The sequence below is a fragment of the Myiozetetes cayanensis genome, unplaced genomic scaffold, assembly GCF_022539395.1.
Source record: "Myiozetetes cayanensis isolate MyiCay16 unplaced genomic scaffold, myiCay2020 scf10, whole genome shotgun sequence".
NCBI classification, from domain to species: domain Eukaryota; kingdom Metazoa; phylum Chordata; class Aves; order Passeriformes; family Tyrannidae; genus Myiozetetes; species Myiozetetes cayanensis.
The window spans coordinates 26,908,061-26,935,702 of record NW_026086605.1 but is presented as its reverse complement, the minus strand read 5'-3'; the positions used below and the strand labels follow the sequence as shown (position 1 = coordinate 26,935,702).

At 38.1% G+C, this 27,642-nt stretch overlaps 1 protein-coding gene across 1 annotated transcript in view; it reads right to left on the bottom strand.

Moving 5' to 3' along the window:
- The window catches only part of NRG3 (neuregulin 3), a 369,474-nt gene that overhangs the window by 36,772 nt on the left and 305,060 nt on the right, over window positions 1-27,642 (bottom strand).

Below are 27,642 nucleotides of genomic sequence, written 5' to 3'. Positions count from 1 at the left end.
CTTATTCTTCAATTGGGAAGAAACTTTAGAGCCCAGTATCCTCTCTCTGAATACTTTTGCTTCATGTGTATTCATGTTGTGCAAGAGGGAACCCCCATGTCAATGCTGTGAGAGTGCTTTTCCTGGCATGGGGATGGCATGACAGGCAGGACAGAGAATCCACCAGGAATGGGACAGCACCAGCTGCAGTGACTCAATCAGCCACCGGAAAATGAATGGCAGTGGAGTGGTACCAAAGAAGCCAACTGCAAAAATACACTGAAAGAAAATTCCAGTGGAACAGTGGGAGGGTTTTAAACCTTTTCAGTGCTCTGCAAGTTTAGGTGGTGCAAAGACTCTTTATAGCTCCACTGTTTGCTATCATCTCAGTACTGAACCAATAGCTAAAACTAACAGCTACTTGTCCTGGTTTTGGCTCAGACAGAGTTAATTTTCTTCCTAGTAGCTGGTACAGTGCTGTATTTTGGATTATGTTTGAGAATAATACTGATAACACTCTGATGCCGTAGTTGTTGCTAAGTAGTTAACAACACTACTGAAATAACAATTAAATATGCTGTGTGTAAGGTACTGAAACCTCCTAGCTAATATCTAGAACTTCATCTACTTGATCTACCATCAAGTCTTCTTCTTTATGTCACTTCTGCTAAGTGAACATCACAGCTCCAAGTACCTCCAGCTTCTACTGCTGGTCCGAAGGATGCAAATTCAGCCCCTTAAATGAGGTCTTTCACCATCAGACCACAGTCAGTGACAGGACCGTATTAAGTCAGCAGGCTAGGAGGGCATACAATATGCTAGTAATTTAGTTTCACAGCCAAACACCAACTAAGGGAGTCTGCAAAGTTCCAGCCACCTCTGTGTTGACAGCACTGCTGAGTGTTCTCATGTAATGTCTTGGAAACCTTTTGAATTTTAGGTAAGAAAATTCCCATACTCTAATATATTACAAAGCCTGAATGTAATCTACTGCTCTTCCACTGAACACAGACATATGCAATATTTTCTGCATTCTACAGAAAAAACAGTCCTTCACAGAAACACAAAAAGCTTCAAAGCATAAATCACAAAAGCTTAAAGACTGACAAATATTACCACTGAATGCATTTTCTTTTTAAAATTGAATAACAGTATTTTCCAGAAGGATTTTTTTTGGTGGGTTTTTTCCCAGTGGTTATGTTTCCACATGTATTCTTCCATTTCTGAAAAATCCATGCTGGGATGAGCTTTCCAGCTCTCCTGAGGCCCTTGTTCAGCCATACTTTGTGCTGGTAAATGGAAGAAGCAGAGGAAAGGACATTTAGACACAAACCATGCAAGTTATCGCAGAGTTTATTAAGGTTTCTTAAGATGTAGATATATATATGGACGAATCCAAAGACCATTAAGTGGAATAGGCAATGGATAAGTGACATAATCGCTTTATATGTAACTCCATAAAGACAGTTTCTCGGAAGTTTATTACATAAAAATATTATGGCTTTATAAAGCAATAGCATTCTTTAATTCTGCCTTAGTAATTCCTTAGCTGATGAGGGTTGTTATTCCTAAGATCCTAAGCATCACTAGCATATAATATAATATCATCTGAATTTCCCAGCTGATATTTTATTTGATCCCAGAGCTTGCATTGCTATTATCAACAAAGCCCTGTCACTGGAATTTCTCCCTATACCTTGCTCACTTGCTGATATTGAACATTCCACTCAAATCTCAAGTTAACAGCAAAGCTGTCAAAGTGTATTTGACAGTCACTGTTGATGGCTACATTGTCAGGAGCTCACAGCAAGTCAAGTAATATCATAATTAAGTGCTATCTCTTTGACTGCTGCTGCTTTAACCAGGGTGCATTTATAGATTTTTTTTACAGAAATATGGTGTGAGCAGTGACAGGAAAACCACAGAAAACAATCGTTAATAACTTGAAATATATTTTGTTTTTCATGGACTTCAACAGAACCACGGTGCTCTGCCTGAGAAGTCTCTGGAGGGTGAGGGCACAGAGGATAAGGACAAGGGCTTAGTCACCTGCTGAAAGATGTGACAAATCCTAAAGTACAACAGCTACTGAACAAGACTTTGCAGGCACAGGACTATGTATTTATGCATTACCTTCTTTTTGTTCCAAGCCCCACCTCCCTGATCTGGCTTCTTACAAGCCAGTAACCACTTGGATGTGACAAGGAGAGGCTGATGGAGGGAGTAGAGAAGTGTCCTTCTCACACAGAGCAGTGTCCATCTGTGTTCCCCTTAAAGCCGCCCCAACTCAAAGCTCCCAGGTGTGCAGAGATTAGAGGCCTTGTGTGCCCATTACTTGTTCTGCTGATTTTCCTTGCCTACTCCATGAGCCAGTGGAACTCGGAGACAGTCTGGCTTGGGGTGCTCTGTTGCTCACCTCTACAGGTGCAGTGGCATCCCCCTCACCTGATCACAAAATATTCTTGTCAGTCAGCTCCCCACCACAGCAAGTGCATGCCATAATGACTGCAACACTTGAGTCTACGCTGGAGAAATGATCAGAGAGAAAACAGACTATGCTGGCAGACACAGAAAAGTAAATATGGTGACTCTAAGCAGTTACACTCTTCCTTTAATCCTCCAGAGGCTTTTTGCCAACATGAGGGATAATATCCAGTTGTTCATACTGAGCAATGGCAGATGCTCAGAGCCTACTAATGCAAGTAGCAGTGCTAAGACACAATTAAGCCCTCAGCCCACAGAACGTCTCGCAGTGCGCTCCTGGTGCTCACCCACGTGGAGGGATCTGCTCCACGCACTTGGCAGTGGCTGCAGGTAGGCAGCAAGCTGGCAAAGCCAGGCTGCTCAAATGCCAACTTGGATGTGAATACGACTGCTGGGACTGCTGCAGTGCAAGCCTTACCACAGTTCTGTGATTCAGAAGGACTGAAGAAGGGTATTAAAATCTTCAGCAACTCACATATTGCATGACTTCGATAATACATCCTAATTGTGTTCCTAGTTTAAAGAAAGTTCCTTAAGTACTTGAGAATACAGCTTTACTTATTCTTCTACTCCTCTTCCTGGCCTCCCAAAACCAAAAAACCAATATATAATTCAATCTCTCTATATTAATATATTTAAGTAGATTTTAAACACTTGCAAGTTGTAGCTCAAAGCACATGTTTAAAGGCAAGCATGTACAAGGTACGTAAACTTTTTACTACCTTTCAGGGGAGGTTAAACTTTGTCTACGCTCTCCTTTATTGAAAATACAGAAAGCACATCTTTAACTAATAGAATTTTAAATTTCAAAATCCCTTATACAGGCTGATTTTTTTTCAATAGCAAAGCACAGTAACTGTCAGAAAAAAACCCAAAACATAAACTTGCCACTTCAAAAGGATTCATGGTTATCTGAAACCCTAAGGTTTAACATAATTTCTTATAATCTATAGAAAAATAAGAAATTAAACTCAACAATAGGAAAATATTTTCAGAATGACACGCACAATGACATTAAAGTTTAAGGTGACTTACAAAACCAAGATAAATATAAAATTATTTCTGACTCCTAGTTATTGACAAGATGGAGCCAGCAGTGCAGGGTAGCTCCCTCTCCGAACATCACCACTGACTTCAGACCAGGGCAGGTATTTTAATGCACAGAAAGGCGTCCCTCTGCTCTGGGCTGTACCAAGCCCGCAAAAAACCCCTGAGTAACCACAGTGGTAGCTCCAATGTCCGTACCAAAGTCACAAGATCGGGGTCCTCCACCTACTCCCCTTCAATTATCCTGGGCTTCCACCCACGGACTGGGAAAACACTGACTTCTGGCAACAACACAGGCCCAAAGTTGCACTTCTCAGCCTACCGTATTCCCCATCTCCAGGAAAAAACGCTTTGTAGCTGCTAGCAAAATTACCCAAAGGAGCTGCTCTTTTATCTCACCTCCGTGTGTGGTTGTGAGGAGCTGGGCTTCTCAAGATCAGTGTGGGAATTCTCCAAAATATACTGGCAGAAGGAGAATTTCCTGCAGAATTATGTTTCCCGGAGGAAACATAGGAGGAAGTCACAGGTCCCACTTTTCTGCCTTTCGGAGTGCCAAAACTGTCCAAATGCTTCTTGAACTCTGTGGGGCTTGGTGCTGTGACAACTGCCCTGGGGAACCTGTTCCAGTGCCCAAGCACCCTCTGGGTGAAAAATCTTTTCTAATATCCAACCTAAATCTCCCCTCACATACCATTCCCTCAGGTTCTCTCACTGGTTACCAGAGAAAAGAGACCAGTGCCTGACCCTTGTGAAGAAGCTGTAGGACCTGCAGTGAGGTCTCCCATCAGCCTCCTCTCCTCCAGGCTGAACAGACCAAGTGCCCTCAGCTGCTCCTCATGCAGCTTCCCCTCAAGACCCTTCACCACCTTCATAACCCTCCTCTGGATGGTCTCTAACAGCTTAATATCTTCCTTATATTGTGGTGACCAAAACTGCATACAATACTCAGGGTGAGGCTGCATCAGTGAAGAGTAGAGTGGGACAACCACTGGAGGTTTCTGGCACCCAGTCAGTTGACTGGAGAGCTCCTGAATTATTTTATGACTGCATGAAAGGGAGCACCTTTACAAGTCACGGCATGGCAAACTGAAGGACGTATTACACCACTGTCAAACATTTTCAACTGAAGCCTGACTGGTGGTACCAGTAATAAGCATTCCTACACAGACTGCCTGGTTGGGTGTTACAAGCCAGGAGCTGTCATACACAGTAGTGATTCTGACAGCAAAGGGCAGCTTTTGATGTGCTTTATAACATTTGTAACATTTCTGGTCATGATTTTTATCTAAAAACTGCAAATGGAAATACTGTGCCAGAAGTAAGCACTTCCTCTGGTTCATCACAACATTTTAAGACAAAGATCACATTGCCAAGCAGTAATGGCCAAGTGTTTACTGACTCACGCTTTATACAACAGCCCTTTCTGTATCCCTCAGCTTCACGTCTTTCAAAAATATTCCCATTACTTTCTGTGGCAGTCATGATGGACAGTTTATAGCTTTAGGGCCAAATGGGTGCTGAGCCTTGAACAAACATTGCTGAAACATCACAGCTCTGAGTATGGCTTAATGAAAAGAATAAGCAGACTTGGAGAGGCCTGAACAGAACAACTCAAACAAAAGCAGCTGAATAGCAATAACTTGGCCTACTTGGGCTTGCCTGTGACCCAGTTTTCCTTCCTGCCTGGGCAAGATGTGTTTTGAAGAGCTCGGGTAGCGCTGACTGACTGAGGGCGGGCTGATGGGGAGGCAGGAGGCAACAGCTGCTGCACTGCCATGGCACGAAAGCAGAAAGTGAAAGAACACCAAAGAATAGACTGCAGAAGACAGCACCACTTACAAATCCCAAGGCCATGGACAAGGTGTGAGGGTTCATGAAGATGCCTTTATGATTGCAACTGAAATTCCACACAAAAAGGCTTCCCTGCTGGCCCACCCGCTGCCTCTGCCTCTCATTGTTCTCTCTCCTACATATGAAGTTACTTGTGTTTTAAAATGAGATGCCTTCATATTTCCCAGTAGCTTTAGAGAGCTATGTCATAAATTCAGGAAAAATCGAGTTTGCAAAATTATCAAGAAAGCAGTTAGGTAAAATCTCTGCACATCTTAACTGTCTTTGAATTTTTCCTTTGCTGTCAGGCATTGCAAAAGCCAAGGAAAATGTATTGCTCTTCATACATCCTCTTTGACAGCTCCTATCTGTTTTGCTTCTCTGAGCAAGACTAGAGAGGATATTCCTTCAGATGACCCCTTTTTTACTCATCACCTTAGTGGTATGCATCTTATATCTACTCTAAAAAACAATCAGAAAACATATGATTCATCAAGATGACAACATATTGCCATCATCAATTTCAATTTTCACAATATTGTCAGAGAAGGCAGAGGTGATATGGAAAAGAGGTAGTTATGAACTAAGATAAATGAATTTAATAAAATGCCATTAAAAAGGTAAGGACTTACAGATTCCTCAGTTGCTAACAGTAAAGGAGACATGAAATCTCAGCTTAGATGCCTCTAAAACAGTTTTGTTTATATATTTTATATATTTTCGCCTTGTTAAGACTCATCTTTGAATTGAAACATTTAAGAATTGTTTTGGATTGATTAATGAGTGAAATCCACCTGTGGGGAGTATTGTGCAGAGTCGAGCAAGAATTTCTTGAAACAGGGGGACTGATTCTGGCCTACTTTGCAATATGCAAGAAGATTTCACTGAACACTAAAGAGCCATAACAGATAAAAGCAGAATATGCGTGACCTGCCATTACTATACATTGGGTGGAACAAGAACTGTCATTCAGATGTGAGCTGCCCTCTTATGTTTTGTTTCAAATGGCTCTTATTGAACGAAAAATCCATTTCCAGGTATTCTTAACTGGCACATGGAATATCAAATGTTCCAATAATGCAGAATTAGACCTTAGAAAATAAAGACAAGAGAATCAACAACCACCTACGCATTCCAATTAAGCAAAGCCTTCGCTGATCATGCCTCTATTGGGAAATTACAGACTTCAGCTCAATATGAGTATTTTCACAGAAGCAACTGTAATATTTGCAGAAAGTGGATGTTTTCTGAGGCAAAGGCTTGTGAATCCTACAACAAGATGTTTTGAAAGGATTCAGAAATGCTGACCAGGAGGCACCCTGAATATACTGTGTATTTATGCTCACCTGCTTCCTGCTCCAGGTTTCACTGTTAATTGTCTCATAATGAAATGACATACTGAGTAATTTCTCCCCAGTTTTTTTTCATTAGTCTTTAACCTTTTGGCAAAACCAGTATTACACTCCAGGTATTCTAAAAATCAGCCTAGATTTCCATAACTTCATGAGCCAAACTATGTCCTGCAATGATTGCTGACCTGTGTTGCTTGAACTTACAGAGAGAACCATGAGTGACATCTCCATCAAATGCTATGGATGCCTTCAAATTCATCTTGTCATTGAGGTCATTTATGGTATGCCAAACTTTAGTAAGTAACGGTATTAAAGCGTGCATTTTTGCTTCAATACATTCAAATGCATAGGCCAGTCAGTGGGAAATAATTTAGGGCTCTTATACTTGCAGTACATTTCTAGCTCACTAACAGGTTTATCAGATTTTTTAAGTTTAGACTACTATGAACACTGAAAAATAATTCAGTCTTAGATGCTTAATGATGTTATCCATCATTGACAAAAGTCAGTCTGTGCAATCATTCTCAGCTATATTCAGTTCAAGTACAAAATACTCTGGAAGCAAAATTTTCCTTCTGGTAGGCCCCTAAATTTAAACAGAAAAATAGAAATCATGTTAAACTCTAGTGAGGACTCCCTATGTAATTTAAAAAGTAATTAAATAAAATTTGGAAGTGAGCCCCTTTCAAATCCTCAAAAACAAAACCAAAAAAAAAGTACTTCAAATAATCAAAATATTATTTCTATTTTTAGAAATAAACCAAATATTTAAGAGCCATTTACTTACTATTTTATATTTGTAAAAATAATTTTAAAATTCTGTAAAATACTCACTGCAAGTATTGATGTGTGCTACATTAGTAGGAAAATTCCAACCTACTTGAAACAGGTTTCTTTAATTACTCACTGCTTTATGTTAGTAACGTAATTGGTTTAACTTGTTAGAACTACCTATGATATCCAAGACTTATTTATAGTAACCAAGGCTGAGTCACTGAAAAAACCAATTATTTTTAGAGATATAATTATATGAAACTGTCCTCTTTCCTTCAAAAGGTCTGCAAACAGGACAGAGAGGAGCTATTCACTGATTCTTCTCAGTGAAGTCCTTCTCACGGAAAAACAATGTTTCAAATGCTGGAGAAAGACATGGGGATTTTTTCAGAAGAGTCCCTAAGTTTTAGTCTTCAGATAAAAACTAAACCAACTGCAATGAAGGCTGTCACTGTCTCACTGCTACACAGAGAAGAACCACAATCCCAAAGTAGAAAAGAAACTTTGCAGATGCTTCTGAAAGAATCTCTGAAAGATTAATTTCCAAAGCTTTACAACTAACATCCAATTTCTCAAAATCACGTGAAACACTCTGTAAGATCAAAATATACTCTGGCCTGCCCTTCTATGTTTTCTAGCTTAGCATCGGCTCACCATCAGGAAACTATTCCAGAGTGTCTGAGAAAGGAAACAGAACAGCCAAACCATCCTCCCAAATCTTCTGAAAATGAGGCTGCTTAGAAAGTCTTTGTAAGTTCTGCTGAATTCTACTGCTGTATCAACTGTCTTTAAATTCTTGTGGTCTATGTGTTGCAATTATGTACACATGCTAGAATTTCCCCCAAAGCTTCCACAATGGTTAAAGAAAATTCAAATCATATTAATTAATCTTTAATATAAAATGGGTTAAAACTGACAGAACAAGTTTGTGGTTGGCAAAGTACAAGTGATATAAAGTCCTCTCCTATGAATAATAAAGCAAAAACATCTAAGATGAAGAAAAGAAAATCTCAAGGTTTAAGTTCCTGTCCAGAGGTATTGTTGTTGTTTGTTGTTCTTTTTTTTGGCTTTGTTTTTTAATTTAAATTACTCTTCCAGAGCTAAGAATAAAAATTTTCAGATAACCAATGAAAAAACACATGTAGGTACTCCTCTATTTAAGGGAAATACCTAGAGGGAGATGAAATTATTAAAGACAAGAAGAAAGAATTTAAAGAAACAGAGAAAACTTCCCACATGCATGCTGGTCACTTCTTAAAAAGCTGAAATGCAACAGACATCTGCTTGCACGTTTGCAAATTCAGTAAATGTGTTGCTATCAATGAACAGAGGTTGAATAACATGCACATGACATGGACAAACATTAGCTTGTCTTTAAGAAAGACATGATCTACAGAATATTGGGCTAAACACCGGGATTTTTGCAGTAGGCATTATTAGGTTTTTATACAGACCCTAACACACACCTCTCTATCTGTCAGTCTTCCTTAAGTGTTCTTGTTCCTTTGTGCTAAATCTCCTGTGGCAATATGATTCCATGATTAATAATTTGACCAAGTTCAGGTGACTGAAGCAAGTACCCACAATGAAAGCTCATCCCTAATACAATCAAAATAGTAGTACATTTCCTGAGAAAAGTCAGTAGTCCAAAAAGCCACTGGGTTTTTCTGGGGTAACAAGGTATTTCACTACTTGGAAAGCCTCTCAGGTTTATCAGAAACATAATAAAGAATGATGCCAGACATCTTTCTTTAGAAGCATATGCAGCTCTTTCTTTTTCTAAATAAACTCCAAAACATGGACTAACTAGCTCATGTATGTATGTATGTTCAAGGCATGCACTGGTACAATATGATACCTACTGTACCTTACTCTGTTTGTCTAACATTACACTTGTTTCTCTCCTAAATTATAAATGCCCCTGAAGGCAAAGTATCAACGAAGTTAAGTTTTGTAGGTATTCAGGAGGATATAATCTGTGTTTTTAATGTCTTCTAAGTCACCTTATACGAAAATGTCCATCTGCTTAGTTTACAAATCAAGACACCTTGCTTTATTATTGGCTACTGCTCTTCAAGTAGGAATGCAATTCTTGGTAATAATGTAATAATTTATATTGAAGGACTACATAAATTTATTTCAACCTTTCTGCATGCGAATTTTGCCTACTGTTAAAATTACCAAATGTTTAACTGGATTTCTCATGAACTTATCTGCTTTTTATTTGTAGAGGAAAATAAGATGCTTGTATCTTATAACAGCTAATTACAGTGATTTAATTACAAAGATTTTTTACAAGAAACCTACCTATTAGACTACAAAGATGCTGCTCTTAAGGGAAACATTAAAAATCCTCATAGATGAAGCAGTATTTATTTATCTTTAATTTAAACCTCTGGTTTCTGTGTATCAATCTATGGTCTTTTCTTAAAAAAACCAAACAACCACAATAACTTCTAATATCAAAAGTTAATTCTGAAGCTTCTAGAAAACATTATCTATGCAGCTTTGTATTTAAGAATTAAATATTTTTTACTGACTTGAAACAAAGCTTGGTTTGTTTTGATACAAAAGTCATCTCAGGACACAAATACCTTGCAAGACCGGTGAAGTCACATTGTACTGAAACTTTTTTTGAGTTTAGAGTTGGCTTTATTTACTATAACCAATAACTTTTATTTACTATATATGTTTATTCAGTATCAAAATATTGCCCCTAAACCAGATTATAGTTTAATTCCAGTGGAAAAACTCTGGTGGCTGAAAAACTATATAATCTCATAAGACCTCTTTAAAGAAAAGAAACAATACCATCTGCTCCTCCCTAATGGGCACGAACTACTCTTCTCTTATCCTAAAACTAGAGATTCAGTAGTGCAACCAAAAGCAAACATATTTTTGTTTTTTTTGGTAAGACAGCATGAAATATAAGGCTTTTTACATATTAAAAAATTCAGATATGAAAGAGGCCAAAGCCATTTAAGTTAATCAAATAGCCTAATGTCAGTAATAGCTCTGCTATTTAGCAGTTCACAGAAGCTGCAATGAAGAAAGAGGAAAAAAAAATGTGAACAAATCCAATCCTAATAAATTTTTCCTCCTCAGCCAAATTGTACTTTTAAACTTTCTCTATTGAAACATTTCAAGTCTATGGGAAACTATAAATACCACCATTAAATTAAAAAAAAATAAAAATGCCTAAGCACTGCCCTCTGGACCACTGAATACTCTTGCAAGTTTCAAAAAAAATTTCTTCTCCAGAGAAAAACACAGCACTGAAAGAAACGTTTCAGAAATTTATAGCCATGTGAAATAAGAGACACTATGAAGCAAATAATTTTTGAGCCTAAATTGCAGCAAATGTTATCAGGTAATAAAATACAGAATGAAGTGCCAAGGCAGGAGGACTTTAGACAAATGCTGCACTAAGGACATTAGGCTTTGTGTTCCTATTTCTGTGATGATAACACACGCATTACAACTTTTTTTCACTAACGAGCGGCAATTATCACTAATGAACAAGTGAAACTATTGGGGAGATGCAGATAATCAATTGACTAGGTTTATTTGCAAAAACAGTTGAATTGTATCAAGCAGTGTTCTCTTTATTAATTGAAAAAAGTGAGCTTCCAATCCCAACCTCTATACTAACTGAAGAGACAGATTAAAAACCGAGTTAATATATTTTACTGAAAATTGTAATTTACATATATTTAGAGATACTTGTTATTTCATATCCTAATTATTTTTAACTTAACAGCTATTGCACTCTGCTAAGATACGCATCTCCTTCCTGGTTTTTTTGGGTTTTTTTTAATGTAAATGCTCTTTCCAAATTGAAAATTAATTTGTAAGACCTTTTCAATATTTTTAAAGAGCAGGTTGATTAACTCAAATTGTCTCTAAATATTTGACTAACGAAAGAAGTGAATTAGCTTCAGTTGTATCAACCACATTGCTTTCTCTGTGAATATCTACTGCTTCTTTGCACAAAAATTTTCTAGAATTTCAAGTACTTGAAGTAAACTTTAATTTGTTTTTATTTAAGTTCTTAAGAGAAATACATTTCATATGGTCTGGGATGGAACATGGTAAACACACTATTTCCAAAGAAATCCTGCAGTATCCCTTCTAGGAAGCTGATGAGCAACCCAGTGAATGACAAAATCCCCATTTATTTAAATCCCAGCCATAGGATTTTGGGATATGGGAAAGGAAGCGGGGCCCATATAAACCTCTGTAGTTAACAAAGAAATGAGTCACAAAACATCCTGCTACGCACCCACTTCTCTCCCGTCTACTGTCTTGTCACAGAAGTAAAACTCAAGTCTGTCTCAGCATCTCCCCCTCCAACAGACTTCTGGATCTGCCAAGTCCAAGATTTGGTTTACTCTCCATGCAGTTGAACAGTTTAATGGCACATGATGAACTCCTCTATACAGCATCCCTGGGATAAATGCCACTAGACCTACCTGTGATTCCCATCATCATGCTGCTACTCCATCTGAAGAGTTAGGAGGAACTCAGTTGACGAGTTGCAAAAAATCAGTTTGTGATTCAGGGAGCACTGCTTTACACTGAGGATTTCAGTTAAGTAGTACTTAAGACATTATCCAGTTAAGATATCACCCTGTCAGCATGAGCAGTGGCATCCAATCAACCCAGTTCAGATGTTTTACACAAAAATCACTAATTTTTTTCATGAGCTAACAATGTGTAAGAGTGGTAATACAATAGAGGAGGCAAGGATTTGAGACTGAACATATGAAACACACATAAAAGGTAATTACATTGTTAGGAGCAACCTGGACATAGTCAGTGAACACCAATCACAGCCAGGGTTAACTCTTCAACTCAGTGGCAGTACCTCTGATACAGGAAAATGATACAAACCAAGTGAAAAAAACCTCACAAGAAATCCAATACTCTCTGGTTTATGGTACTTTTCAGTACTCCTGGGCTAATGGTATCTATATTAATTCTATGAATAATGTGTTTGATAAAGATCACAACAATATTTAAAGCTCTGTGGAAGGCTCAGTGACAAGAGTTAAAAAAGTCAGAAGTCATATTTATGTAAGTTATTATCCCACTGTTATTTTCAGTAAAAATTTCTAAACAGCTTACCTCTCCTCTCAAAAAATTTAAGATCTTAAACTTCAGTCAAGCTTCAGAGTTAGTACTTCTAAGAAGAAAACAACCAACCAACCACAACTAGTGACAGCCTAAGCAGCTGAGATTTTTCAAGGAGCCTAATGAAAACTTCAGCTGCATTTTGGTTTAAATTAAGTGGCTAATTTAAGTTGTGCTCGTTTGTTAGCTGCTACTGATGGGCAAGCAAAGCAGCGCGGGTGCAGAATGGCAGTAAAGGATTTTGCATGACATGATTATTCACCAGTAAATGAGTCTGGGGACAGCCCAATACTGCTGTCACTTAAAGCTGTACTAAATTGCCTGACATGGACATGTTTAAACACTGACATGGCAGCTCCCAGAGCAGTCATTGGTGGTGTGTGGTCAGGAATGGCAAGACTCAAAGCAGAGGAGCTCCATCCAGCAGTAGAAACTGAATGCTACTAATAGGCTTTTTAAAAATTACCTAATAACTTCCTTTCATATAATTAAACCCTCTCAGATGCTCTTGAGGGTTACTTCTTCCTTCACAAAGCAAACTATTCTCCTTACTGCTTGCAAGACTAAACAAAAGTAGACTGACTGAGTGTGAGTATCAAAGTCACCCAGTATTTTCTCAGACACCTTGTTCCTAGTTATGGCTCAGACTATTCCATGCTGAATAAAAAGAATAAAACATATGAAACACAGTATGAAAGTAAACTGAGGCTCTCTTCTGATTCCTGTTGATCAGATTCTTATGTACAAATAACAAACCTGAGAGGAAAATATTGCCCCCGTACTATTACTGGATCAATCCTGATCTTTTATTTCAGTTTGAGGTTAAGGAAAATATACATCTCTATTTGACTGTTGTGGGTTTACTGACTGGCCCCACCCGGGGCTGAAAATAGTTTTTTCCAGGTGAATTTCCAGAGCAAAGCCAATCAAAAGTTTTAGTAATGCCTCTGCCAATTACATATTTAAGAAAATGGAAGAGAAAGTTGTGGTGCAGCAGAAAATGGAAGAGCCAGCATAGCAGCCATCCCTGCTGGGCCCAGGCGTGCACCCCCACCCTGGGCCAAGTCTGGCCCAGGTGAGGGGGACCAGGACCCTTCTCTCCTGTAACAGAGTGGAGGAAAAACTCTAATGAAAAACTGCCTGGACAAAACTACTGCAGAAGGAATTCCAGGAAGAGAGAGATAAGGGAACCTCCAAGGTCAAAGCTGGCAGCCAGAGGAGAGAGAAGTCTGAAGTGGGGGGGTCTCCTTTTTCTCTCTCTCTCTCCTTCTCTCCCTTCAGCAGGGAAGAGACTGAAAACTAAAAATCCCTGCTACCTGTGGAAGACTGGTGGGGAGCAGAGATCCCCCTCTGCAGCTCATGAAAGAGCCCATGCCGGAGCAGAGGAGTGCATGAAGAAGATGTGACTCCATGGGAGGTCTAAGATCAGAGTCCTGCTGGAGACCTGTGGCCCATGGAAGAGAGAGATCTACGCTGGAGCAAGTCAGCCCAGGTAGGATCTTGTGATCCCAGTGAGGGATCCATGCTGGTGCAGCTGAATTTGACACCCTGAGGGACAGCAGAAAACGGAAGAACTGTTGCCTGAGGGTGGACTCAGATTAGAGAGGTCCATCAAGGACTGTCTCTTGTGAGGAGGGACCCCATAGGAAACTGGGGTGGACTCAAAAGCCATTATCCCCCGTGACTATGGGAAGACCATGGTAGGTAAGTGTCCCGTTGCACCATGGAAGACCCCACAGGGCCAGGGTAACCCCCAGCCTCTGGTCTTAGCCCAGGAGGGGCTGAGGCTGACATAGAAGAGAAAGAAACAGTTCCAGCTGCGATGAATTGCAGCTGTCGTCCTAGAGATAATAGAAAAAGGACTTTGGAGTGCTGCAAAATTATTTAAAAGACCTGTAGCTCCGGAAATGGAAGAGACTGCTTCTCCTCCTGAACTGATATAAGGGGGGAAGGGTATTTCTGTAAATACATAACATTTCTGCCTAGTTAGAATTGTTGTATATTAAGTTCTTTAGTTTTTATCTTGCTAGTAATAAATCCTAATATTATTCTCCTCAATCAGATCTCTTTTGTCTGCATAAACCTTCTCTCAACTTATAGTAATTGTGTGGAGGGTGAGAGAAAATTGGCCCAGAATAAACCCTTGACATTTTTTGGTAGAGAATGAGGGCAGAGACTACCAGGAGAGGAAGGGGCCAGACCCCAACATTTCACTGTCAAACCCACATTAAATAACACCCAACAATTTGCACAATAAACTCTCTGGGGCATTAAACACACTTCTATTGTGCTTAATGTCCTGGACTCTCATTCTGGCTCCCACACACTACACAAAACAAATAAGAGGTCATAAAGATTTAAAACATTTGAGGAAAAGCAGCAATACCGTAGTCTCTCCATCTCAAGCTTACTAGATATTTGCTGACATGTACTTCCAATATAAAGGGCTTCAAGTTCAGAGAAAGCTGATGAGAAGATAAAGTTCCTGATAACCTTCAAAGCTCTGCACCATTGCTGAAAAATGTTCATTTCCCACACAGGTCTCCAATGAATTAGCAGCTTTGTGGTGTGCAAGCCCTCCCCATGGCCTTTCATTATATTTCATAGTCACTTAAGGCTTTTGCTAATAAAAAGATAAAGCCAAGGGTGAGATTATGAAATACCCCAAAGTTGAGCTGAGAATGGTTTAATTAGATGTTGTTTCCTAACAACATTTCTGGCATGGCTCTGGCAATAATAGGGAAAAGTAAATGCTGCAATTGCTTCTTTTGCTTTTCCCATGACATTGCCTTTCAGAGCCTGCTGCAGAAGGTCTGTTTACATGACATGGTTGTTCAATTCAGTTTTACACCGAGCACAAAGAGTTCATTTTGACTCTGGGTTTGGTATGGTGCAGGCTCTGCATGATTAGATTTTCTCTGCTGCTTTTAATTAAAATAATAGAGACAGGTCCTCAAAGGGAGTAAGCGAGCATAGCTCTGTTGAAGTGAATATTTACCAAGCCTTCTTTCAATGTCAACAGCAAATACTTCCTATGAAATTAAAGCTTTGCTTTCTGGGGAAATGCACATCTCTGTACAGAGGTTTATGGCACTTGGAAGCAAGATTGATTCACACTTAAGACAATAAATGCAAACTTCTTTCCTGTATTTGTTTCTTTAGATGTCTCTTCATTCCTTCATGCTGCAATACACAGCCTGTGCTCTAAGTGCTATGTAGCCTGCTTTTACCTTTCGAGTCACCTGTGATAGATAAACAGATAAATGTTTTTCTAATATCACCTCTATTATAAATTCTTCTACACTAGTTTTATGCTTCTTATATACTTTTCTTTCCACATGTAAAACAACTTAGAATAAGTATCAGCTTGGAAAATTTACTTTGATAAGTAGCTTGATGTCAGTGTCTGATCATCTGCTGTTGCTGAAACAGGCAAGACATGTACCAAAATGTACAAAACAACAGCTGTTTTCTGTGGAAGACATGGAGAGGAGTGATTAATTTTACATTTCCCCTTAAAATTGGACCAGTCTTATGGCTTTGAATTACATAACACAATAATCTTGTAGGTTAAAAACTCATACATCTTTCTAGTAGATTTTCAGCACAATTATCCATTAACAACACCAAAACAATAAGGAGTATACACTTAAAATTGAGTTAAAACTGTAGTACAAGGAGATATGTAAGAGCAAACTGGAAATCTAAATAAAAAAATGCTTAATGTCACAAAAATTAAATTTTAAAAATGAGCTCATTTTCAATAACAGAAATGCCAATAAAAATACGCATAAGAAAAACTATCACATGAAAATCAAAACTAATTAAATCCCAACGTGAAACTTTGCAGTGATAACTTTGCTAAGTAGCACACAAAGCCACGAACTTCTCTGAATCAGACATCTCATCTCACGTACAGAGCAGCCAGAAATAATGTCTCATATCTGCAAAAGCAGAAATGTACAGCAGTAGTTCACTGTATGATAGGTCACCACCAGCGCTACAACCACCTTCATTTCTCTCCTGATCCATAACACACATTTTATTGATGCTTCTCCCCAGATCGACTCTTGAGTTTCTGACTCAGATGCAGACTGGCTCTAACACACACTCATTTTTCTTCCTCAGCAAAGCTCCTGGTTTCACTTTTGCCACGAGAACCATCATTCCCAGACTGCTTTTATCGTAACAACAGGAAACAAGCCCCTTTTCCTCTACAGCAACAGAATCACAATGTTTCACAGGATCACTGCTGCCATTTCCAGCTGAGCATGCTGCCCCCTAACCAACAACTGAAGGGGTTTCACCTTGTTTCCCTGAAGAGGCACTGGACCTTCCCCTGTTCTTTAACTTTGCCTTTCCTGCCTGCATCAGCTTCTGTCTTAATTGATTTGGAGTGAAAACACGGGTCAACAGGAGGGATTACAGCATTTTACAACCCTGATCCGTTGTGCTCCATGCTGAGCCAACAACACTGGGAAGTAATGCAGCAGACAAGTGTGTTCTTTAGACACTACTTGTTTCCTCCCTAAAAAGCTGCAATTTAAGCAGTAGGTGCAGAAAGGCACAGCAGCAAAGAGAAGGGCTCAGACATTTCATACACAGTATTTTGGACAAGAGAACATTATTTCTTCACTGCATTCATAACAAATGCTCTTGAAAACACCAAGTGTAACACTAACAAGGAAAAATAAAAGGAATTTGTTTATTTTATAAAGGTGCTGCTGTGGTTTTGGACACAGCTTCAGATGTTTCTTTATCCCTGTGTAAGACAAACGAGGCAAATATCAGGGAATATATGATCATAAAGGAGAGATCAGTGCATATTCCCTGTCAGGCAGTTATGGAGACATGTTATGCTGAGCCAAAAAGCACATATCAGCAGTCTCACAAAAAGGTTGGCAACACTACCTGTGAGTGCTGAACTGACTATCAAAATCACACGTGTACCCACCTTTGGGGGTACATGTGAATGCATCCTGACATGTGTGGCAAGGGAGTGAGCAGCTCAGCCACTCAGCACAGCACTTGTGCCTCTTCAGGGAGGTGGAGGAAAGGGAGCACCGCTGCCAAAGCAATTCTTACACCACAGACTTGGCTTTCTCTAGTAGTGGACTCTGGTTCATCTCAGGAGCTGAGGTCTTCTAATTCAGTGACATTAAAATAATGAACTGCATAACCTCTTATCAGCATGGTACTTTAGATTTTTAGAGTAGTAACAAACTTATTAACCAAGACTTGAAGTGGATTCTTTCTGCCTTATGCTCAGAGAAAGAAAAAAACAAGCCAACAAGGAAAGCATCCACAACATGACCATCCGTATAAACAGCATTCTTAAGGGAAGGATCATGTACTTTCATAAATTGCTATAATTGTACCTGGATAAAATGGGACGCATCATTACATGATGCACAAATAGATCAGTAGGTTAGATTAAAATGACAGCAGAGGGATGTGTGTGTGTGTTTGTGCATAACACAAATAGAAAAAAAGTTACTTCAATATAGTGTGTGTGTACATGCTTTAGCAAAAATAGAAGCCAGACCAGGAAAATAGAAAACTAGAAAGGATTACAGAAAATAAAAGAAGAATCTATACTGGATAGCTGGTTTAGCTATTTCCACAGATAAAAGAAGTTCGTGACTTCAGCAATTTTTCATTTACAACTTTATTTAATTTTACTTGAGTGGTTTTTTTGTTCATGAAACTTTTGATTTTAGAACTGATTCCCCTGATATTTTCTGTCAGGAATTAAGCTTTGTTTCATCTTACACAGCAATGCATTTATACATTTAGCCACTTAACAAATTTTCATAAGATATAGGAGCATTCGTCAGTTATATCTTTCCATCCCCCACCATCCTAAAACCAATCTCCCTTGACAGATGCACTAATGAAAGATGTGAATGGCAGATTACAGAAAGAAATCACAACTGCATTACTTCTTGGAAAATATTCTTATTAGAACTCTAAGTTAGCATTGATTTTGGTACCTAGGATACAAAACTATGCTTTTCATACATTTTTTAATCACTTATGTTAATTTCAGATATAATTCTGTCAAGTTGTAAATGAGAGCACATGTTATCTGAAATTACTTTTGTTCACTAACTATACAAACAGATTCAAATCAGTTTGCAACTACACATTTTCTCACATTGCACAAGAGAAATCTCACATGAATATCCAGGAACATGGCAGAATCAAATTCTTCAAAAAGAGAGAGAGATCCCTTCTGGCTAAGAAAGCAAAATTGTGGTCCAAAATTCTTTATATGGGTTTTGCCATCAGTCCTTCAGTGAACTGACACTCTCCTGAAATTCTGTGTCTGTTCTCATCTGTGCTACAGTGCCAGCTCACCTTTTCATTAACTCAGATGGAGTCAATGGCTGCTGGAGGGAGACACCCTGCTCTGCAGGGGTATCTGTGGCCTGTGACATCTCTCTCTGTGCTGTTCCCAGCTAAGTGGGACAGGTCAGGTATGACCAAAATGGCAGAGATTTTTTTACCATCAAATCTCTCTAAGAAACTGCAGGACAAATTTAAAAAAAAATACCCCAAACAACAAACCTAACACACAATGTCATCATTAAAAGCATAAAAGGTTACTTTGGGGTTTGATAGGCTGGTCACTCATAAGGTGAAATACCAGAAAAGAAAGAACAGACCATTAACTTCACTTGGATTTCTTGAGTTGCTTGTTCATTGGCACCATTCCCCACAAACATGGAATATCTCAGTCTAGAAGAATGATGTCATAAAACATTCTTAAGCAAAACATTTCAATAATACTACAGTCATATTTGCCATGTAAATATTCACTAAAGCACAAAGACCAGTAAGATATTAAAGTAAAAATTATATGTACAAAGGCATTTAATTTTTTTAAGTTATTAAAAGCTTCTTAAAGTTCATAGATTTGGAATGTACAATGCAATTTAAGCAATTTAAATACAGACAATGTTAGAAAGGGAACAGCATAAGAGCAATTAAAAAAAACTCTATCATAGATTTTCAACACTGAGGCATAAGTCAGTCCTGACTGTTAATCCACTTTTCATGTTTATGCTCTGATTCAGGCTATTGTAAAAGTATATGTTTATAATAAAAGTACTTACTTAACAAAGTGTGTTTACTTTAAGTTGTTTACTTAAAGCTAGGCCTTATTTTGATGGCATTCTCTGAAATTTGTAACTCTTTTACTATGGCTCTTTGAAGAGGAGACTCTGTTGATGAAGCTATATCAAATAGCTTCTAATTCCCTTTTGCTAGCCACAAAAGATCTTTAAATTTAGAGCTGAATAAACTCATGGTGAATCCTACTGTTTCTGGTACTCCTATGACTGAATTCTGTGAAATGGCCTTATATCAGAAATCACAGCAGATTATATATTGTATTTATGTAAACTGACAGTCAGGATTATTAAAATGCTTTCCATGTCTTTGTGGCCATTAGAAATCTCAATACTTCCATTTATTTCTTTATATTTTTTCCTAAAGACAGAATTTAATGTGAAACCAGGTACCAGGTGAGATTCTTGATATCATAAAACCTATAGTACATAAGCAAGGACGTCTAAAAGAGAATAATTTTCTAGCATTTCAGTTATGATGGCCTAATCTAAAAAAATGTACTGTAGCTCATTAATTTTAGAACTTTCTTTTGCATAAAGCTGATGAAATACTATAAAGTAGCTCTGGATAATTACAAATCCACAGAGGGAGCTTTACTTTAGAATTATATCACATACTTTTTCTACTAGTAAAATGACATACATAAATGAGGACCAGTATAGGTTCGACAGGGCAGGAAAAACAGGACTACCAAAACTAGGACTAAATTCTTTTTTACCTACCAAGAGCACAACATTTTAAATAAGCAGAGAATTGAGTATCAATAAGCAACTGCTTGTCTCAATTACAAAGTGGCAGAAAATACATTATTCCAGACAAATACATATATTTCTAGACAAATAATAAATTGAGACATTTTATCTTGATATAAAGAAAATCTTTTCCCATTACAACAGTCGAGCATTGGAACTGGCTGCCTAGAGAAGTCACGCAGTCCCAGGTTTTTAAAGATTAAGCTGGATAAAGTGCTGAGCAGCCTGGTGGCACTTGAGCTGACCCTGCTCTGAGCATCAGGTTGGACTTGAGACCTCCAGGTCTTCACGTCCCACTCTGAATCATTCAGTGGTTCTGTGACATCCATTCTACAAATACTTTTAAAGTAAGTGGGGAACTCACAGGCACACCAACTACTGCTCTAGAGGACAGAAGTTTCAGACAACAGGGAACAGAAATAAAAAAGAACATGTGGAGCAAAATAAGTGGCTTACAGCAAAATAATCCTTTTTGCAATCAAATAAACACCTCTTTAAAGGTAAAATGGCAATAACTATCAAGTAATATTCTCAGATAAAAGATTAAGAATTGGAGAAAAAAATATTTGTATGCTAATAAATTATTAGAAGAGCTAGTAAATAATATATTCTAGACCGAGAACAACTTCAAGCATATTGCACAGGTGGGCTAGTGCATAAAGACAGAGACCACAAACAGGGCAGGATACTCTCAAATTATTTTAACCAGTCTGTAGCTCCTTGCACTACAGAGTTCTGCACAATTAAAGACAGTTGGAACCATGGAGACAAATATAAGGTCAGCAAAAAGAACTCTGAACAAACTGAAGGCTCTCATTTATTACTGAATTATAAAAGAGGTTTTAGGCTCTAGCATAAAAGAAATAAGATGTTCTGAATAATAGATGCAGGTATTCATATATGGCCTTATGAATAATTCAGAAAATGTAACATTACAGACTTTTTTAAGGAAAAAAAGATATCTTCAACAGCAGAAGTAATAGTGATACCAAAACAACAATGGAGTAAGAGATGGCTGCAAACAGAAATGTGTCAAACAATGAAAGAGAAAAGGAAAACACCTAAAGGAAGTAAACAGGTAAACAGCTATTCTCTAGAACAGCAACACAAGAGTAATGACAGTGAGGGACAGACTCCTTTGAATAGCAGAAGACCTTACAAGCAGGTCTATCAGCACAGCTGTGCTATCAACACAAGCATCAATATTTTTTTAGAACACTGAGAACAAAAGAAAGGAGGATAAGATGAAGATATCAAAAGCGACTGAGCAAGCAATAAAGATGACAAAAGGATAATGAAATGATTGATGGTACACACCTCGGCACCATAAAGAATAAGGAGTATAAAATGGGAAAACCCAGTAATGTTACATCATAGGATGTATTTATTGGAAGATAATTCCTGGACAAGTGAATCACATACTGCTATTTTCATGAATTTTTATAAACACACTGTATTGAGAGAAGAAACTTGAAAAAAGAATTAGTTAAACAGAGCATATTTTGGGGTTCAGGGAGGCAGGGAATGGGCTTCTTAAAATGTGAACTCTTTTCCCATCACATTTTTCACAGTACCAAAAAAGAGAAAAGGCAATGTCCCATTTTTGCTGCACAGGTGAGATGGCAAACTAGCACCACCAGAATCCAGGAACCCAGGCTGGAATGCAGTAAGGTATTTGAAGCACATTTCGATACTGAATTCAAGAGGCATTTGTCACTGTAAGAGTTACAGCTGCAAACTTACAGGTGATTCTGAATTTTCTTTGCACTAGGACTATTAGATTTTCACTGCACATGAATGAACAGACTGAACAGGATGATTACCAAACTGATTCATGGCCTACAGATGCTCAATCCAATCCATAAAGGTACTGAGGCAAAGAAATGATAAAAATAGCTGATACATGAATACTACCAAGTCTTAAAAGATATAGAAAAAATTACAAATCACTTGGACAAGCAAGACAATGGCATTACATTAGACACCCCTTGTGCAGAACAACACCTGCCAAAAAGCTGAATTAAGCAGCATCGAGGCCAAGGCATACATGTTTATTGTCTTTCAGATGTTCTCTATCCACACCAATCGCATCAGAGTCAAATAAGAAACTCTGACCCAATATTGACAAGTAAGATATTGACCATCCAGCATAGTTCTCTCAAATGGCCAGATTTATTCAGCAAAAAATAAGTAATAAAATTTCCGCATTTTTCATGAGGTTTTATTAAATCATTTTTTATAGTTTTATTGGAACAAAATCTTGACTAGAACGTGTAGCTTAAAATAAGTAATTTTTGGAAAAAAACCACATGAATACCTATTTAACTTCTAAGAAATAGCATAACTTAGGACAATTACATCTGCCTTTTCTCTCCAGTTCATCTTTAAGTCGCTATATGGAATAAATTAATTTAAAAGGGCTTGATTTGTTTCTGTAGGGTTTTTAGAGGATTCACTCACCTTCTCCCACCAATGGTCAGCCATCTTATTTCAAGACAAGATTCACTAATTGAAAGAATGAGATGTCCCGGTACTACCTTACCTTGAAAAGTAGACTCTCCATTGGGCAAGAGAAATTTTAAAAGCGCACTAGAGAAATTTACAAGGAGAAAAAGTGACTGAAATAACATGTTTAATTGTTTTGGTGATTTTTCTCTGCATCATTCATTAAACAAATGCTTAACCAAGGCCACTTTCTTCTTTTTGACTTAAGCACATTACCTAAAGCACAGAAGCATAAAAAATTTCATGCAGCAAAGATCAACAGACGTCACAGTGCTATTCTGAGGCAGATTATTATTTTGAATGTAATAAAGTCTTACCTTTTTATGTTACACATCATAACAATGCACTCCATGCAACTATTTACAGCTCAACAATTTTACAGGTCTACCTTTGTCAGTCCACTGTAATGTACAAAACCTCCAGCCCAGGTGGCCTTATATTCAGTGCACAGACTGTACTTTACAGACTCAAATTAAAATATGGCACAGAAGACATCTTAACTTTTCTCCCCAGGAGCAAATTGTCCTTATCTTGAAAACAAATTTAAATTAGTTAAATGAGAGTAATAAGCATAGTATAGAATAAATACAGACAGCAAACTATGTGGTATTTTTCATTAATATCCCATGGAAATATATATTATAGTGATAAAAACATGTTTGTTTTTTCAGAGTTGATTAACTGTATTTAACACTGCTATATTCATTTTCTGAGCATTCATATTTTATGAGCTAAGCAAGTTGGTGTATATTGTGACTTCCATTTTTCAAATGCTCCATCACTTCTAGGTACAGGAGGGAACATCATGATTACAAGTGAGTAAAACTTCAGCATACTGCACTCTCCATTAAAGCTAAATAGAGCAGTTGTGATACAACTGATCTGTAATTTCTCCTGTAAACAGCAACAAACAGAGTAAGTTCACTGATCCATAGATTTATGAAACTAACAGAAAAGGAAAGTTCACAGGGGTACAGAAAAAAAGAACAATCAGGAGGGTACAAAAGAGAAAAGGAAGCAGAAGAATGAAAGTTCAAGAGAGGAAAGGAAGGTATTCCTAGCTGTGCACAATTGCACAGTATTACTTATGCACACTCGGTTGTGTAACTACTGTTGAGAGATTTACCTGTTCTTTTAGATTTAGATGATTTGGAGCCAATAAAGAAAAGGACAGGTGCATTTCATATGAGAATCTAGTCATATGCTTGGTCTTGATTTAAGTTTATGTAAAATTACATTAGAAATAACAGAAATATTATCATAATATCCACCAGTTTCCATGCGTTTCAGTGAGAAATCATGAGCAAGACAAAAGCAAGTCTTATTAAGTTCAACACTGCAATTCTCAAAATTTACAGTCAACTAACACTCTGAAAACACACAAAGTCTTTGTAGGCATCAATTTTAAATATTCCTGGCTTGCACTGAGACACTCAGGCTCCTATGGCACAGTGGCCTGGCAAGGCAGCTTCGAGTGCCGCTGACCACAGCACACGATGGAGGCCAGGCCTAGGCAGGGCACTGCCATAGGGAACTTCTGCAGAAGGTTTAACTCCATGTTCTTTTCACTACTTAAAAGTTCATCCTTTTGGTGACTAAGGTCATTATTCCAAATCTTACAGTCCTAGCAATTAACAGCAATGTGTGTGAGGCTACTAATAGAAGCATTAACACTCTTAATTGCAAACAAACTGCTTTTCTCTCACTTTTGTCTCCTACAAACCGCTTGGTCTAATTAATTTTGTCTAGCTCTTATCTGTTAGTTTGTAGTTCACTATCAAATAGCAAGGACACTAAATTGTTTCAGTTAATTCTGATGAGAAACACTGTCCAATTTTATGTTCCTCCATTATCAGGTTATTATTTTATATTTCCATTTTGATTTTCCTTTCAATTTGAATGTTAAATGCAAATTTACCAAGAGACGTAAAAGAATAACCACAGAGAAATACTGTATTACAGTGGAGTTTACTTGCTAATGCAGGCACGGAGTAGTACATAATTAACTTATCACAAAAATAAAAAAAAAGATTATATCAATTCATATGAGAATTGCTGGATGACTGATGAAACAAATGTAACTGCAGTGATTAAATTACACGAACATGGTCGACACAGTGTTTGAAAATTCTGAATTCATACGACAAGAAAATACCTCATGGTGATTTATTTAACCATTCAAAGAAGAAAAGTCAGCAGAGGTTAACAAAAAGGTCATCTTTTTTGATGTCATCACACGCAACAATTTGCAATTCTGTGATTATATCTTAACTGTTGTTAAGAATTGAGCATACAAGAACAATACCTCCACACTCATACATAGCACTTGTTTCCCCCCTACTTCTTTTCTGCTGCTCACACTTGTTTCCCAGATAACTGTTGGGCTCTTGAGTCTGGCAACTGGACAAACAGCGTTTTTCAGCAGAGGCAGGTGTGAAATGAGGATAAATTGATGCAGGAAGTGGGATCATGAGACAATTTTCAATTACCATAAAAATAACTTTATTAAAAACCATCAGCCAGAGTAGGAATATCTCCGCGCTTCTCCATATGCCAATATCCTACAGCTCCTGCAAAAGAAAAGAAAGGGAAGTGCATGAAAAAATAACATAGTGCTCTACACAGAGCATTGCCAATTTTTCCACACTGCTTACCCTTCTACTCCGCTTCCAGCAATTACTGGCAGGACACCGTCTCTACCCATTCTAGGCACAGAGGACACAAAAAGATTTAGTTCACTGTCAAAAACATTGATTTTTCTATACAACTGTAATATACATTACAAGCATGCTGCTGTCATGGAACATTTATTAAGATACTTACCTTCTGCTTTCCAAAGCCTCGCATCGTTTACTGAACGGGACTTGACATCTAAACAGCACCTTCAAGTAGGAGAAGGACAAAGCAACATTGATTCTCTCTGGCTGCATAAACATGGCACAGATTGGGCATTTGGAGCCTCTCCTCCTGTAGCAATATAACTTCAACACACAGTGAACAACCTTCTACTAATAAAAAAACCCTCCACCCCAGCAGCCTAACAATGGATGCCAAGTTCTCATGGACATGTCCCAGTTCTACTTACTGCTCTGAAGCCTCCTCCAAGGTCCCCTCTCAACTGGAAATACAACGTCTCACTGGCAAATCTTCTGGCAGCTGTCTCTACCACCACCTTTGACACGTGGGTCTCATCTTTGTCTGACTAGGCTTGTTTCAGTAGCATACAAGTTACTGTCTACATATTTTTGCATCTGGTTGAACTGCAACTGAGCCGAAACAAGGCCAGACCTCAACACTGTAAGTCATCTAATTGCATTAGCATATCCTAGTGGTGTCGGTTTTAACAATTCCTCAAGCTCAGTGAAACATTTACCTAAATACCATATTCAAAATGCAGGTTATGAACTGACTGGGTATAAGGTCACATTTAAATACACAGCTGTCTGTTCAGTGTTGAAGCCAACCAATTACCTGCATTTTGTGATAAAAAGCGTTTACCTCTGAGATACACCAGCCCTGCTGGAGCCTGGGGCACAAGCCTAATCTCAAACCAGAATGCACCATAATATGTGCACAGAGATGTAATACAGCAAAGCCCCTCTGTATGCAGATGAGACGCTGTGTCCTCGGTTGAAATCCAGCCTTGAAGCACACATCCATTCTCCCTGAGGTGTCAAGACAGCACGAACGTTCTTGAAGCTGGCATCATGCAGATGAGGCTTGTACCTGGCACTAGGACGTACAAAGAAACTTACCAGGAGGCTTATACACGGTATCTACTTTTGAGGCTTCACAAATTCTTTTCTAATCCACAGATAACACTTTGACCTTACCAGTACCCCAAAATCAGCCCATAATGAAACTCAGTACACATTCACCTTGGAAGAGACAGACTAATGGTTATATGTAGCATTATGGATGGCGCATACTTAATTCTATAGACTGATACCTCAGTGCAACCAGTGCCTCCTTCCACCCTAGCCCCCAGCACAACCAAAAAACCCAGACCAACTCTGGCTTTCTAAACTTGTCAGTATACTGTGTTATCAACTTTTTAAAATTTTTAAAATTTATTTTTATTTCTGTAAGTTCCATCACAAATGATCAGGAAGTTCAGTTACAGAGAGCAGCAGAAATCAAACACTGAGGAAAGTCACCAAAGTTACATATATTAACATTATTTTATCCACCCAGTTCACAGAGTTACTCTTTTGATAAAGCATTATAGGCAATTAACCACACATATGTTAACCACATGGTGAATTTTAGTCTTGCCTTTTAAAAATAACACAAGTTAATTTAACCCAGGTCATTACCAATACAGAAAATGAAGATAAATTGGAAAAATGATGTATCAGGAAAATTAAAGATAGTAGCACTGAACCAAGATGGTAGTTAGGTCACAAAACATTCAGGTAAAAAGCTCTCCCTCTCAGCTGAACCATATGCCCCAAACTGAGCCAAGATGTGAGGCAGCCTGCAACTTATTCACCAAATTCATGTTGACTTTCATTTAAGAGGCATGTTTTCCTAAACAGGTACAACCGCTGGCAGAGCTTTCTGCAGCCCCTGAGGAACCTCTGCTTCCTCCATTACCCTTACAGCACACGACATCAGCTGTTCCTATAAAATCCTCTCTTCCAGTGATCATG